Consider the following 17,069-nt stretch of genomic DNA (forward strand, 5'->3'; position numbering starts at 1 on the left):
AGGAAATAACCAAAGGCTCAGCGTGCCTTACCAGAAACAGATTAGGGCCTGAAGCCATCCTGCGGTGTTGCGGCCAGCTCAAAAGAAAGCGAGTGGAAGAAAGGAGCTCAGGGGCACTGTAATTCACAAACCTGCAGAGTTATAAATGACAGCTATCGTCCAAAAATAGACTGAAGTAAGGCTGCCAAGAGGATTTGAAAGCGGGGCAGAATTGCAGGAAACCGATTTCAGGAGGTAGACTGGAATTGCATTGAAAGCATAGGAAAAGAGGCAGAACATCCACAATGATGCACTTGGCCAAAAAGGGTGTATGCGTTTTTTCCTGAATATATTCAGGAAAAAACGCATACGCCCTTTTTGGCCAACCAAGCAAGCTTGCAAAGGAAATCTGCACTACAATGAAGTCTCACTTCCCCCCGGTCAAAAGGGCCATCTGAAAAAAGTGTAAAATCCAGAAAGGCAGGACAGGCCATGGAGAACTGGGAGCCTTGTTATGCTGATGGGCGGGATGTAAATTGCCAACAACCACTCGGGAGAAGTGTATGGTGTTTCCTGAAACATCTAAAAAACAAAGCAACAGAGCCTAGGGCACTTCCACTTATGGTCCTATAGCTTAGGGAAATTAAAATCAAAAAGACACAGCCACCCCAAAGTTTGGGACGCCTCTGTTTACAAGAACCTCGTTTACAGTACAAGTTCAACATCGCAGAAAGTGAAAAATGGATAAAGAACTTGTGGTATTTACTTACAAAGCAATATCACTCAGCAATGAAATCTGTGTCATCAGGCCCTTAGCAGCACAATGAGTGGATTCAGGTATGATGATTCTAACTGAAGTAAGTCACACAGAAAAAGAAACATCATAAGATATCAGTAATACACGGAATGTAAACTTGGCTACACAGGAACTGAATTACAGAACAGAACAGGGTCTCAAATTTAGAAAACCAACTTATGCTTGCTTAAGGGTAAAGGTGAGTTGGGGTGCTGCATAAAACCAGAGATTGAAATGAGCACAGATAAAGTTCCTTAAGTCAAATATGGAATAGACAAGAGCTACTCCTTGCTCAACGAAATGGACTCAACACCGCATATTAAACGCCTAAGAATGTACCTGACTAGTAAGTATCTTAAAACCTATGGATTGCTATGTCTCCGAAAGAGAATCAAGCATGTGTACAGGGGCATAAACGCAGCAGTGATAGGATTGGAGAGGTTCGGTGAGCAAATGAAGACCCTTTGAAGTCATATTGCATGGTACCCATTACACGGGTCTTAACTCTCCAGGTTTAAGGTATTCTTCCTTCAGCTAAAACATGCATGTGGAACCCAAGTATGATCAACCATGTGAACGGGAGACGTGTTCAAATATGTCTCAGTTTTCCTTCCCTGGTACTCGGGTGCAACATTCCAGACGCTTTACTAACACTCTCCCCACTTGGAGAGTCAGCGCCTTTAACCTCCTGTTTGGCACAGGTGGCAATTTCTGCGGAAGATGAACAGGAATAGCGAGAACCAATGAGAGGCTAGATGGAGGTGTCTGGACGGGCAAATTTAACTCTCATTTCCCAACAGGAAGAGGAAATAACCAAAGGCTCAGCATGCTGTGCCGGAACCAGATTAGGGCCTGAAGCCATCCTGCGGTGTTGCGGCCAGCTCAAAAGAAAGCGAGTTGAAGAAAGGAGCTCAGGGGCACTGTAATTCACAAACCTGCAGAGTTATAAATGACAGCTATCGTCCAAAAATAGACTGAAGTAAGGCTGCCAAGAGGACTTGAAAGCGGGGCAGAATTGCAGGAAACCGATTTCAGGAGGTAGACTGGAATTGCATTGAAAGCATAGGAAAAGAGGCAGAACATCCACAATGATGCACTTGGCCAAAAAGGGCGTATGCGTTTTTTCCTGAATATATTCAGGAAAAAACGCATACGCCCTTTTTGGCCAACCAAGCAAGCTTGCAAAGGAAATCTGCACTACAATGAAGTCTCACTTCCCCCCAGTCAAAAGGGCCATCTGAAAAAAGTGTAAAATCCAGAAAGGCAGGACAGGCCATGGAGAACTGGGAGCCTTGTTATGCTGATGGGCGGGATGTAAATTGCCAACAACCACTCGGGAGAAGTGTATGGTGTTTCCTGAAACATCTAAAAAACAAAGCAACAGAGCCTAGGGCACTTCCACTTATGGTCCTATAGCTTAGGGAAATTAAAATCAAAAAGACACAGCCACCCCAAAGTTTGGAACGGCTCTGTTTACAAGAACCTCGTTTACAGTACAAGTTCAACATCGCAGAAAGTGAAAAATGGATAAAGAACTTGTGGTACTTACGTACAATGCAGTATCACTCAGCAATGAAATCTATGTCATCAGGCCCGTAGCAACATAATGAGTAGATTCAGGTACGATGATTCTAACTGAAATAAGTCACACAGAAAAAGAAACATCATAAGATATCACTAATACACGGAATGTAAACTTGGCTACACAGGAACTGAATTCCAAAACAGAACAGGTTCACAAATTTAGAAAACCAACTTATGCTTGCTTAAAGGGAAAGGTGAGTTGGGTTGCTGCATAAAACCAGAGATTGAAATGAGCACAGATAAAGTTCCTTAAGCCAAATATGGAATAGACAAGAGCTACTCCTTGCTCAACGAAATGGACTCAACACCGCATATTAAACGCCTAAGAATGTACCTGACTAGTAAGTATCTTAAAACCTATGGATTGCTATGTCTCCGAAAGAGAATCAAGCATGTGTACAGGGGCATAAACGCAGCAGTGATAGGATTGGAGAGGTTCGGTGAGCAAATGAAGACCCTTTGAAGTCATATTGCATGGTACCCATTCCACGGGTTTCAACTACCCAGGTTTAAGGTATTCTTCCTTCAGCTAAAACATGCATGTGGAACCTAGAGTATGATCAACCATGTGATCAGGAGACGTGTTCAAATATGTCTCAGTTTTCCTCCCCTGGTACTCGGGTGCAACATTCCAGACGCTTTACTAACACTCTCCCCACTTGGAGAGTCAGTCCCTTTAACCTCCTGTTTGGCCCAGTTTGCAATTTCTGTGGAAGATGAACAGGAATAGCGAGAACCAATGAGAGGCTAGCTGGAGGTGTCTGGACGGGCAAATTTAACTCTCATTTCCCACCAGGAAGAGGAAATAACCAAAGGCTCAGCGTGCCGTACCGGAACCAGATTAGGGCCTGAAGCCATCCTGCGGTGTTGCGGCCAGCTCAAAAGAAAGCGAGTTGAAGAAAGGAGCTCAGGGGCACTGTAATTCACAACCCTGCAGAGTTATAAATGACAGCTATCGTCCAAAAATAGACTGAAGTAAGGCTGCCAAGAGGACTTGAAAGCGGGGCAGAATTGCAGGAAACCGATTTCAGGAGGTAGACTGGAATTGCATTGAAAGCATAGGAAAAGAGGCAGAACGTCCACAATGATGCACTTGGCCAAAAAGGGCGTATGCGTTTTTTTCCTGAATATATTCAGGAAAAAACGCATACGCCCTTTTTGGCCAACCAAGCAAGCTTGCAAAGGAAATCTGCACTACAATGAAGTCTCACTTCCCCCTGGTCAAAAGGGCCATCTGAAAAAAGTGTAAAATCCAGAAAGGCAGGACAGGCCATGGAGAACTGGGAGCCTTGTTATGCTGATGGGCGGGATGTAAATTGCCAACAGACACTCGGGAGAAGTGTATGGTGTTTCCTGAAACATCTAAAAAACAAAGCAACAGAGCCTAGGGCACTTCCACTTATGGTCCTATAGCTTAGGGAAATTAAAATCAAAAAGACACAGCCACCCCAAAGTTTGGGACGCCTCTGTTTACAAGAACCTCGTTTACAGTACAAGTTCAACATCGCAGAAAGTGAAAAATGGATAAAGAAGTTGTGGTATTTACTTACAAAGCAATATCACTCAGCAATGAAATCTATGTCATCAGGCACTTAGCATCACAATGAGTGGATTCAAGTATGATGATTCTAACTGAAATAAGTCACACAGAAAAAGAAACATCATAAGATATCAGTAATACACGGAATGTAAACTTGGCTACACAGGAACTGAATTACAGAACAGAACAGGGTCTCAAATTTAGAAAACCAACTTATGCTTGCTTAAGGGTAAAGGTGAGTTGGGGTGCTGCATAAAACCAGAGATTGAAATGAGCACAGATAAAGTTCCTTAAGTCAAATATGGAATAGACAAGAGCTACTCCTTGCTCAATGAAATGGACTCAACACCGCATATTAAACGCCTAAGAATGTACCTGACTAGTAAGTATCGTAAAACCTATGGATTGCTATGTCTCCGAAAGAGAATCAAGCATGTGTACAGGGGCATAAACGCAGCAGTGATAGGATTGGAGAGGTTCGGTGAGCAAATGAAGACCCTTTGAAGTCATATTGCATGGTACCCATTACACGGGTCTCAACTCTCCAGGTTTAAGGTATTCTTCCTTCAGCTAAAACATGCATGTGGAACCCAGAGTATGATCAACCATGTGAACGGGAGACGTGTTCAAATATGTCTCAGTTTTCCTCCCCTGGTACTCGGGTGCAACATTCCAGACGCTTTACTAACACTCTCCCGACTTGGAGAGTCAGTCCCTTTAACCTCCTGTTTGGCCCAGTTTGCAATTTCTGCGGAAGATGAACAGGAATAGCGAGAACCAATGAGAGACTAGCTGGAGGTGTCTGAACGGGCAAATTTAACTCTCATTTCCCACCAGGAAGAGGAATTAACTAAAGACTCAGCATGCCGGGCCGGAACCAGATTAGGGCCTGAAGCCATCCTGCGGTGTTGCGGCCAGGTCACAAGAAAGCGAGTTGAAGAAAGGAGCTCAGGGACACTGTAATTCACAAACCTGCAGAGTTATAAATGACAGCTATCGTCCAAAAATATACTGAAGTAAGGCTGCCAAGAGGACTTGAAAGCGGGGCAGAATTGCAGGAAACCGATTTCAGGAGGTAGACTGGAATTGCATTGAAAGCATAGGAAAAGAGGCAGAACGTCCACAATGATGCACTTGGCCAAAAAGGGCGTATGCGTTTTTTCCTGAACATATTCAGGAAAAAACGCATACGCCCTTTTTGGCCAACCAAGCAAGCTTGCAAAGGAAATCTGCACTACAATGAAGTCTCACTTCCCCCCGGTCAAAAGGGCCATCTGAAAAAAGTGTAAAATCCAGAAAGGCAACAGGCCATTGAGAACTGGGAGCCTTGTTATGCTGATGGGCGGGATGTAAATTGCCAACAACCACTCGGGAGAAGTGTATGGTGTTTCCTGAAACATCTAAAAAACAAAGCAACAGAGCCTAGGGCACTTCCACTTATGGTCCTATAGCTTAGGGAAATTAAAATCAAAAAGACACAGCCACCCCAAAGTTTGGAACGGCTCTGTTTACAAGAACCTCGTTTACAGTACAAGTTCAACATCGCAGAAAGTGAAAAATGGATAAAGAACTTGTGGTACTTACGTACAATGCAGTATCACTCAGCAATGAAATCTATGTCATCAGGCCCGTAGCAGCATAATGAGTAGATTCAGGTATGATGATTCTAACTGAAATAAGTCACACAGAAAAAGAAACATCATAAGATATCACTAATACACGGAATGTAAACTTGGCTACACAGGAACTGAATTCCAAAACAGAACAGGTTCTCAAATTTAGAAAACCAACTTATGCTTGCTTAAGGGGAAAGGTGAGTTGGGTTGCTGCATAAAACCAGAGATTGAAATGAGCACAGATAAAGTTCCTTAAGCCAAATATGGAATAGACAAGAGCTACTCCTTGCTCAACGAAATGGACTCAACACCGCATATTAAACGCCTAAGAATGTACCTGACTAGTAAGTATCTTAAAACCTATGGATTGCTATGTATCCGAAAAAGAATCAAGCATGTGTACAGGGGCATAAATGCAGCAGTGATAGGATTGGAGAGGTTCGGTGAGCAAATGAAGACCCTTTGAAGTCATATTGCATGGTACCCATTCCACGGGTTTCAACTACCCAGGTTTTAGGTATTCTTCCTACAGCTAAAACATGCATGTGGAACCTAGAGTATGATCAACCATGTGATCGGGAGACGTGTTCAAATATGTCTCAGTTTTCCTCCCCTGGTACTCGGGTGCAACATTCCAGACGCTTTACTAACACTCTCCCCACTTGGAGAGTCAGCGCCTTTAACCTCCTGTTTGGCACAGTTTGCAATTTCTGCGGAAGATGAACAGGAATAGCGAGAACCAATGAGAGGCTAGCTGGAGGTGTCTGGACGGGCAAATTTAACTCTCATTTCCCAACAGGAAGAGGAAATAACCAAAGGCTCAGCGTGCCGTACCGGAACCAGATTAGGGCCTGAAGCCATCCTGCGGTGTTGCGGCCAGCTCAAAAGAAACCGAGTTGAAGAAAGGAGCTCAGGGGCACTGTAATTCACAAACCTGCAGAGTTATAAATGACAGCTATCGTCCAAAAATAGACTGAAGTAAGGCTGCCAAGAGGACTTGAAAGCGGGGCAGAATTGCAGGAAACCGATTTCAGGAGGTAGACTGGAATTGCATTGAAAGCATAGGAAAAGAGGCAGAACGTCCACAATGATGCACTTGGCCAAAAAGGGCGTATGCGTTTTTTCCTGAATATATTCAGGAAAAAACGCATACGCCCTTTTTGGCCAACCAAGCAAGCTTGCAAAGGAAATCTGCACTACAATGAAGTCTCACTTCCCCCCGGTCAAAAGGGCCATCTGAAAAAAGTGTAAAATCCAGAAAGGCAGGACAGGCCATGGAGAACTGGGAGCCTTGTTATGCTGATGGGCGGGATGTAAATTGCCAACAACCACTCCGGAGAAGTGTATGGTGTTTCCTGAAACATCTAAAAAACAAAGCAACAGAGCCTAGGGCACTGCCACTTATGGTCCTATAGCTTAGGGAAATTAAAATCAAAAAGACACAGCCACCCCAAAGTTTGGGACGCCTCTGTTTACAAGAACCTCGTTTACAGTACAAGTTCAACATCGCAGAAAGTGAAAAATGGATAAAGAACTTGTGGTACTTACGTACAATGCAGTATCACTCAGCAATGAAATCTATGTCATCAGGCCCGTAGCAGCATAATGAGTAGATTCAGGTACGATGATTCTAACTGAAATAAGTCACACAGAAAAAGAAACATCATAAGATATCAGTAATACATGGAATGTAAACTTGGCTACACAGGAACTGAATTACAGAACAGAACAGGGGCTAAAATTTAGAAAACCAACTTATGCTTGCTTAAGGGTAAAGGTGAGTTGGGGTGCTGCATAAAACCAGAGATTGAAATGAGCACAGATAAAGTTCCTTAAGCCAAATATGGAATAGACAAGAGCTACTCCTTGCTCAACGAAATGGACTCAACACCGCATATTAAACGCCTAAGAATGTACCTGACTAGTAAGTATCTTAAAACCTATAGATTGCTATGTCTCTGAAAGAGAATCAAGCATGTGTACAGGGGCATAAACGCAGCAGTGATAGGATTGGAGAGGTTCGGCGAGCAAATGAAGACCCTTTGAAGTCATATTGCATGGTACCCATTCCACGGGTTTCAACTACCCAGGTTTTAGGTATTCTTCCTTCAGCTAAAACATGCATGTGGAACCTAGAGTATGATCAACCATGTGATCGGGAGACGTGTTCAAATATGTCTCAGTTTTCCTACCCTGGTACTCGGGTGCAACATTCCAGACGCTTTACTAACACTCTCCCCAGTTGGAGAGTCAGCGCCTTTAACCTCCTGTTTGGCCCAGTTTGCAATTTCTGCGGAAGATGAACAGGAATAGCGAGAACCAATGAGAGGCTAGCTGGAGGTGTCTGGACGGGCAAATTTAACTCTCATTTCCCACCAGGAAGAGGAAATAACCAAAGGCTCAGCGTGCCTTACCAGAAACAGATTAGGGCCTGAAGCCATCCTGCGGTGTTGCGGCCAGCTCAAAAGAAAGCGAGTGGAAGAAAGGAGCTCAGGGGCACTGTAATTCACAAACCTGCAGAGTTATAAATGACAGCTATCGTCCAAAAATAGACTGAAGTAAGGCTGCCAAGAGGACTTGAAAGCGGGGCAGAATTGCAGGAAACCGATTTCAGGAGGTAGACTGGAATTGCATTGAAAGCATAGGAAAAGAGGCAGAACATCCACAATGATGCACTTGGCCAAAAAGGGCGTATGCGTTTTTTCCTGAATATATTCAGGAAAAAACGCATACGCCCTTTTTGGCCAACCAAGCAAGCTTGCAAAGGAAATCTGCACTACAATGAAGTCTCACTTCCCCCCGGTCAAAAGGGCCATCTGAAAAAAGTGTAAAATCCAGAAAGGCAGGACAGGCCATGGAGAACTGGGAGCCTTGTTATGCTGATGGGCGGGATGTAAATTGCCAACAACCACTCGGGAGAAGTGTATGGTGTTTCCTGAAACATCTAAAAAACAAAGCAACAGAGCCTAGGGCACTTCCACTTATGGTCCTATAGCTTAGGGAAATTAAAATCAAAAAGACACAGCCACCCCAAAGTTTGGGACGCCTCTGTTTACAAGAACCTCGTTTACAGTACAAGTTCAACATCGCAGAAAGTGAAAAATGGATAAAGAAGTTGTGGTATTTACTTACAAAGCAATATCACTCAACAATGAAATCTGTGTCATCAGGCCCTTAGCAGCACAATGAGTGGATTCAGGTATGATGATTCTAACTGAAGTAAGTCACACAGAAAAAGAAACATCATAAGATATCAGTAATACACGGAATGTAAACTTGGCTACACAGGAACTGAATTACAGAACAGAACAGGGTCTCAAATTTAGAAAACCAACTTATGCTTGCTTAAGGATAAAGGTGAGTTGGGGTGCTGCATAAAACCAGAGATTGAAATGAGCACAGATAAAGTTCCTTAAGTCAAATATGGAATAGACAAGAGCTACTCCTTGCTCAACGAAATGGACTCAACACCGCATATTAAACGCCTAAGAATGTACCTGACTAGTAAGTATCTTAAAACCTATGGATTGCTATGTCTCCGAAAGAGAATCAAGCATGTGTACAGGGGCATAAACGCAGCAGTGATAGGATTGGAGAGGTTCGGTGAGCAAATGAAGACCCTTTGAAGTCATATTGCATGGTACCCATTACACGGGTCTTAACTCTCCAGGTTTAAGGTATTCTTCCTTCAGCTAAAACATGCATGTGGAACCCAAGTATGATCAACCATGTGAACGGGAGACGTGTTCAAATATGTCTCAGTTTTCCTTCCCTGGTACTCGGGTGCAACATTCCAGACACTTTACTAACACTCTCCCCACTTGGAGAGTCAGCGCCTTTAACCTCCTGTTTGGCACAGGTGGCAATTTCTGCGGAAGATGAACAGGAATAGCGAGAACCAATGAGAGGCTAGATGGAGGTGTCTGGACGGGCAAATTTAACTCTCATTTCCCAACAGGAAGAGGAAATAACCAAAGGCTCAGCGTGCCGTGCCGGAACCAGATTAGGGCCTGAAGCCATCCTGCGGTGTTGCGGCCAGCTCAAAAGAAAGCGAGTTGAAGAAAGGAGCTCAGGGGCACTGTAATTCACAAACCTGCAGAGTTATAAATGACAGCTATCGTCCAAAAATAGACTGAAGTAAGGCTGCCAAGAGGACTTGAAAGCGGGGCAGAATTGCAGGAAACCGATTTCAGGAGGTAGACTGGAATTGCATTGAAAGCATAGGAAAAGAAGCAGAACATCCACAATGATGCACTTGGCCAAAAAGGGCGTATGCGTTTTTTCCTGAATATATTCAGGAAAAAACGCATACGCCCTTTTTGGCCAACCAAGCAAGCTTGCAAAGGAAATCTGCACTACAATGAAGTCTCACTTCCCCCCAGTCAAAAGGGCCATCTGAAAAAAGTGTAAAATCCAGAAAGGCAGGACAGGCCATGGAGAACTGGGAGCCTTGTTATGCTGATGGGCGGGATGTAAATTGCCAACAACCACTCGGGAGAAGTGTATGGTGTTTCCTGAAACATCTAAAAAACAAAGCAACAGAGCCTAGGGCACTTCCACTTATGGTCCTATAGCTTAGGGAAATTAAAATCAAAAAGACACAGCCACCCCAAAGTTTGGAACGGCTCTGTTTACAAGAACCTCGTTTACAGTACAAGTTCAACATCGCAGAAAGTGAAAAATGGATAAAGAACTTGTGGTACTTACGTACAATGCAGTATCACTCAGCAATGAAATCTATGTCATCAGGCCTGTAGCAACATAATGAGTAGATTCAGGTACGATGATTCTAACTGAAATAAGTCACACAGAAAAAGACATCATAAGATATCACTAATACACGGAATGTAAACTTGGCTACACAGGAACTGAATTCCAAAACAGAACAGGTTCTCAAATTTAGAAAACCAACTTATGCTTGCTTAAAGGGAAAGGTGAGTTGGGTTGCTGCATAAAACCAGAGATTGAAATGAGCACAGATAAAGTTCCTTAAGCCAAATATGGAATAGACAAGAGCTACTCCTTGCTCAACGAAATGGACTCAACACCGCATATTAAACGCCTAAGAATGTACCTGACTAGTAAGTATCTTAAAACCTATGGATTGCTATGTCTCTGAAAGAGAATCAAGCATGTGTACAGGGGCATAAACGCAGCAGTGATAGGATTGGAGAGGTTCGGTGAGCAAATGAAGACCCTTTGAAGTCATATTGCATGGTACCCATTCCACGGGTTTCAACTACCCAGGTTTAAGGTATTCTTCCTTCAGCTAAAACATGCATGTGGAACCTAGAGTATGATCAACCATGTGATCGGGAGACGTGTTCAAATATGTCTCAGTTTTCCTCCCCTGGTACTCGGGTGCAACATTCCAGACGCTTTACTAACACTCTCCCCACTTGGAGAGTCAGTCCCTTTAACCTCCTGTTTGGCCCAGTTTGCAATTTCTGTGGAAGATGAACAGGAATAGCGAGAACCAATGAGAGGCTAGCTGGAGGTGTCTGGACGGGCAAATTTAACTCTCATTTCCCACCAGGAAGAGGAAATAACCAAAGGCTCAGCGTGCCGTACCGGAACCAGATTAGGGCCTGAAGCCATCCTGCGGTGTTGCGGCCAGCTCAAAAGAAAGCGAGTTGAAGAAAGGAGCTCAGGGGCACTGTAATTCACAACCCTGCAGAGTTATAAATGACAGCTATCGTCCAAAAATAGACTGAAGTAAGGCTGCCAAGAGGACTTGAAAGCGGGGCAGAATTGCAGGAAACCGATTTCAGGAGGTAGACTGGAATTGCATTGAAAGCATAGGAAAAGAGGCAGAACGTCCACAATGATGCACTTGGCCAAAAAGGGCGTATGCGTTTTTTTCCTGAATATATTCAGGAAAAAACGCATACGCCCTTTTTGGCCAACCAAGCAAGCTTGCAAAGGAAATCTGCACTACAATGAAGTCTCACTTCCCCCCGGTCAAAAGGGCCATCTGAAAAAAGTGTAAAATCCAGAAAGGCAAGAGAGGCCATGGAGAACTGGGAGCCTTGTTATGCTGATGGGCGGGATGTAAATTGCCAACAACCACTCGGGAGAAGTGTATGGTGTTTCCTGAAACATCTAAAAAACAAAGCAACAGAGCCTAGGGCACTGCCACTTATGGTCCTATAGCTTAGGGAAATTAAAATCAAAAAGACACAGCCACCCCAAAGTTTGGAACGGCTCTGTTTACAAGAACCTCGTTTACAGTACAAGTTCAACATCGCAGAAAGTGAAAAATGGATAAAGAACTTGTGGTACTTACGTACAATGCAGTATCACTCAGCAATGAAATCTATGTCATCAGGCCCGTAGCAGCATAATGAGTAGATTCAGGTACGATGATTCTAACTGAAATAAGTCACACAGAAAAAGAAACATCATAAGATATCAGTAATACATGGAATGTAAACTTGGCTACACAGGAACTGAATTACAGAACAGAACAGGGTCTCAAATTTAGAAAACCAACTTATGCTTGCTTAAGGGTAAAGGTGAGTTGGGGTGCTGCATAAAACCAGAGATTGAAATGAGCACAGATAAAGTTCCTTAAGCCAAATATGGAATAGACAAGAGCTACTCCTTGCTCAACGAAATGGACTCAACACCGCATATTAAACGCCTAAGAATGTACCTGACTAGTAAGTATCTTAAAACCTATAGATTGCTATGTCTCTGAAAGAGAATCAAGCATGTGTACAGGGGCATAAACGCAGCAGTGATAGGATTGGAGAGGTTCGGTGAGCAAATGAAGACCCTTTGAAGTCATATTGCATGGTACCCATTCCACGGGTTTCAACTACCCAGGTTTTAGGTATTCTTCCTCCAGCTAAAACATGCTGTGGAACCTAGAGTATGATCAACCATGTGATCGGGAGACGTGTTCAAATATGTCTCAGTTTTCCTCCCCTGGTACTCGGGTGCAACATTCCAGACGCTTTACTAACACTCTCCCCACTTGGAGAGTCAGCGCCTTTAACCTCCTGTTTGGCACAGTTTGCAATTTCTGTGGAAGATGAACAGGAATAGCGAGAACCAATGAGAGGCTAGCTGGAGGTGTCTGGACGGGCAAATTTAACTCTCATTTCCCACCAGGAAGAGGAAATAACCAAAGGCTCAGCGTGCCGTACCGGAACCAGATTAGGGCCTGAAGCCATCCTGCGGTGTTGCGGCCAGCTCAAAAGAAAGCGAGTTGAAGAAAGGAGCTCAAGGGCACTGTAATTCACAACCCTGCAGAGTTATAAATGGCAGCTATCGTCCAAAAATAGACTGAAGTAAGGCTGCCAAGAGGACTTGAAAGCGGGGCAGAATTGCAGGAAACCGATTTCAGGAGGTAGACTGGAATTGCATTGAAAGCATAGGAAAAGAGGCAGAACGTCCACAATGATGCACTTGGCCAAAAAGGGCGTATGCGTTTTTTTCCTGAATATATTCAGGAAAAAACGCATACGCCCTTTTTGGCCAACCAAGCAAGCTTGCAAAGGAAATCTGCACTACAATGAAGTCTCACTTCCCCCTGGTCAAAAGGGCCATCTGAAAAAAGTGTAAAATCCAGAAAGGCAGGACAGGCCATGGAGAACTGGGAGCCTTGTTATGCTGATGGGCGGGATGTAAATTGCCAACAGACACTCGGGAGAAGTGTATGGTGTTTCCTGAAACATCTAAAAAACAAAGCAACAGAGCCTAGGGCACTTCCACTTATGGTCCTATAGCTTAGGGAAATTAAAATCAAAAAGACACAGCCACCCCAAAGTTTGGGACGCCTCTGTTTACAAGAACCTCGTTTACAGTACAAGTTCAACATCGCAGAAAGTGAAAAATGGATAAAGAAGTTGTGGTATTTACTTACAAAGCAATATCACTCAGCAATGAAATCTATGTCATCAGGCACTTAGCATCACAATGAGTGGATTCAGGTATGATGATTCTAACTGAAATAAGTCACACAGAAAAAGAAACATCATAAGATATCAGTAATACACGGAATGTAAACTTGGCTACACAGGAACTGAATTACAGAACAGAACAGGGTCTCAAATTTAGAAAACCAACTTATGCTTGCTTAAGGGTAAAGGTGAGTTGGGGTGCTGCATAAAACCAGAGATTGAAATGAGCACAGATAAAGTTCCTTAAGTCAAATATGGAATAGACAAGAGCTACTCCTTGCTCAATGAAATGGACTCAACACCGCATATTAAACGCCTAAGAATGTACCTGACTAGTAAGTATCGTAAAACCTATGGATTGCTATGTCTCCGAAAGAGAATCAAGCATGTGTACAGGGGCATAAACGCAGCAGTGATAGGATTGGAGAGGTTCGGTGAGCAAATGAAGACCCTTTGAAGTCATATTGCATGGTACCCATTACACGGGTCTCAACTCTCCAGGTTTAAGGTATTCTTCCTTCAGCTAAAACATGCATGTGGAACCCAGAGTATGATCAACCATGTGAACGGGAGACGTGTTCAAATATGTCTCAGTTTTCCTCCCCTGGTACTCGGGTGCAACATTCCAGACGCTTTACTAACACTCTCCCGACTTGGAGAGTCAGTCCCTTTAACCTCCTGTTTGGCCCAGTTTGCAATTTCTGCGGAAAATGAACAGGAATAGCGAGAACCAATGAGAGACTAGCTGGAGGTGTCTGAACGGGCAAATTTAACTCTCATTTCCCACCAGGAAGAGGAATTAACTAAAGACTCAGCATGCCGGGCCGGAACCAGATTAGGGCCTGAAGCCATCCTGCGGTGTTGCGGCCAGGTCACAAGAAAGCGAGTTGAAGAAAGGAGCTCAGGGACACTGTAATTCACAAACCTGCAGACTTATAAATGACAGCTATCGTCCAAAAATAGACTGAAGTAAGGCTGCCAAGAGGACTTGAAAGCGGGGCAGAATTGCAGGAAACCGATTTCAGGAGGTAGACTGGAATTGCATTGAAAGCATAGGAAAAGAGGCAGAACGTCCACAATGATGCACTTGGCCAAAAAGGGCGTATGCGTTTTTTCCTGAACATATTCAGGAAAAAACGCATACGCCCTTTTTGGCCAACCAAGCAAGCTTGCAAAGGAAATCTGCACTACAATGAAGTCTCACTTCCCCCCGGTCAAAAGGGCCATCTGAAAAAAGTGTAAAATCCAGAAAGGCAACAGGCCATTGAGAACTGGGAGCCTTGTTATGCTGATGGGCGGGATGTAAATTGCCAACAGACACTCGGGAGAAGTGTATGGTGTTTCCTGAAACATCTAAAAAACAAAGCAACAGAGCCTAGGGCACTTCCACTTATGGTCCTATAGCTTAGGGAAATTAAAATCAAAAAGACACAGCCACCCCAAAGTTTGGAACGGCTCTGTTTACAAGAACCTCGTTTACAGTACAAGTTCAACATCGCAGAAAGTGAAAAATGGATAAAGAACTTGTGGTACTTACGTACAATGCAGTATCACTCAGCAATGAAATCTATGTCATCATGCCCGTAACAGCATAATTAGTAGATTCAGGTACGATGATTCTAACTGAAATAAGTCACACAGAAAAAGAAACATCATAAGATATCACTAATACACGGAATGTAAACTTGGCTACACAGGAACTGAATTCCAAAACAGAACAGGTTCTCAAATTTAGAAAACCAACTTATGCTTGCTTAAGGGGAAAGGTGAGTTGGGTTGCTGCATAAAACCAGAGATTGAAATGAGCACAGATAAAGTTCCTTAAGCCAAATATGGAATAGACAAGAGCTACTCCTTGCTCAACGAAATGGACTCAACACCGCATATTAAATGCCTAAGAATGTACCTGACTAGTAAGTATCTTAAAACCTATGGATTGCTATGTATCCGAAAAAGAATCAAGCATGTGTACAGGGGCATAAATGCAGCAGTGATAGGATTGGAGAGGTTCGGTGAGCAAATGAAGACCCTTTGAAGTCATATTGAATTGTACCCATTCCACGGGTTTCAACTACCCAGGTTTTAGGTATTCTTCCTTCAGCTAAAACATGCATGTGGAACCCAGAGTATGATCAACCATGTGATCGGGAGACGTGTTCAAATATGTCTCAGTTTTCCTCCCCTGGTACTCGGGTGCAACATTCCAGACGCTTTACTAACACTCTCCCCACTTGGAGAGTCAGCGCCTTTAACCTCCTGTTTGGCACAGTTTGCAATTTCTGCGGAAGATGAACAGGAATAGCGAGAACCAATGAGAGGCTAGCTGGAGGTGTCTGGACGGGCAAATTTAACTCTCATTTCCCAACAGGAAGAGGAAATAACCAAAGGCTCAGCGTGCCGTACCGGAACCAGATTAGGGCCTGAAGCCATCCTGCGGTGTTGCGGCCAGCTCAAAACAAACCGAGTTGAAGAAAGGAGCTCAGGGGCACTGTAATTCACAAACCTGCAGAGTTATAAATGACAGCTATCGTCCAAAAATAGACTGAAGTAAGGCTGCCAAGAGGACTTGAAAGCGGGGCAGAATTGCAGGAAACCGATTTCAGGAGGTAGACTGGAATTTCATTGAAAGCATAGGAAAAGAGGCAGAACGTCCACAATGATGCACTTGGCCAAAAAGGGCGTATGCGTTTTTTCCTGAATATATTCAGGAAAAAAAGCATACGCCCTTTTTGGCCAACCAAGCAAGCTTGCAAAGGAAATCTGCACTACAATGAAGTCTCACTTCCCCCCGGGCAAAAGGGCCATCTGAAAAAAGTGTAAAATCCAGAAAGGCAGGACAGGCCATGGAGAACTGCGAGCCTTGTTATGCTGATGGGCGGGATGTAAATTGCCAACAACCACTCGGGAGAAGTGTATGGTGTTTCCTGAAACATCTAAAAAACAAAGCAACAGAGCCTAGGGCACTTTCACTTATGGTCCTATAGCTTAGGGAAATTAAAATCAAAAAGACACAGCCACCCCAAAGTTTGGAACGGCTCTGTTTACAAGAACCTCGTTTACAGTACAAGTTCAACATCGCAGAAAGTGAAAAATGGATAAAGAACTTGTGGTACTTACGTACAATGCAGTATCACTCAGCAATGAAATCTATGTCATCAGGCCTGTAGCAGCATAATGAGTAGATTCAGGTATGATGATTCTAACTGAAATAAGTCACACAGAAAAAGAAACATCATAAGATATCACTAATACACGGAATGTAAACTTGGCTACACAGGAACTGAATTCCAAAACAGAACAGGTTCTCAAATTTAGAAAACCAACTTATGCTTGCTTAAGGGGAAAGGTGAGTTGGGTTGCTGCATAAAACCAGAGATTGAAATGAGCACAGATAAAGTTCCTTAAGCCAAATATGGAATAGACAAGAGCTACTCCTTGCTCAACGAAATGGACTCAACACCGCATATTAAACGCCTAAGAATGTACCTGACTAGTAAGTATCTTAAAACCTATGGATTGCTATGTATCCGAAAAAGAATCAAGCATGTGTACAGGGGCATAAATGCAGCAGTGATAGGATTGGAGAGGTTCGGTGAGCAAATGAAGACCCTTTGAAGTCATATTGCATGGTACCCATTCCACGGGTT

General features: G+C 43.6%; 1 long non-coding RNA gene across 1 annotated transcript in view; it reads right to left on the bottom strand.

The window, feature by feature from the left end:
* Nucleotides 1-16,612, bottom strand: part of LOC307181118 — a 58,438-nt gene extending 41,826 nt beyond the window's left edge. Inside the window, exon 1 of the long non-coding RNA XR_013825913.1 lies at nucleotides 16,540-16,612. This is a non-coding gene — a long non-coding RNA (uncharacterized lncRNA). The remainder of the gene's footprint in view (nucleotides 1-16,539) is intronic.
* Nucleotides 16,613-17,069: the final 457 nt, after the last annotated feature.

This window comes from Stenella coeruleoalba (genome assembly GCF_951394435.1).
Source record: "Stenella coeruleoalba genome assembly, contig: scaffold_196, whole genome shotgun sequence".
Taxonomy (NCBI): Eukaryota; Metazoa; Chordata; class Mammalia; order Artiodactyla; family Delphinidae; genus Stenella; species Stenella coeruleoalba.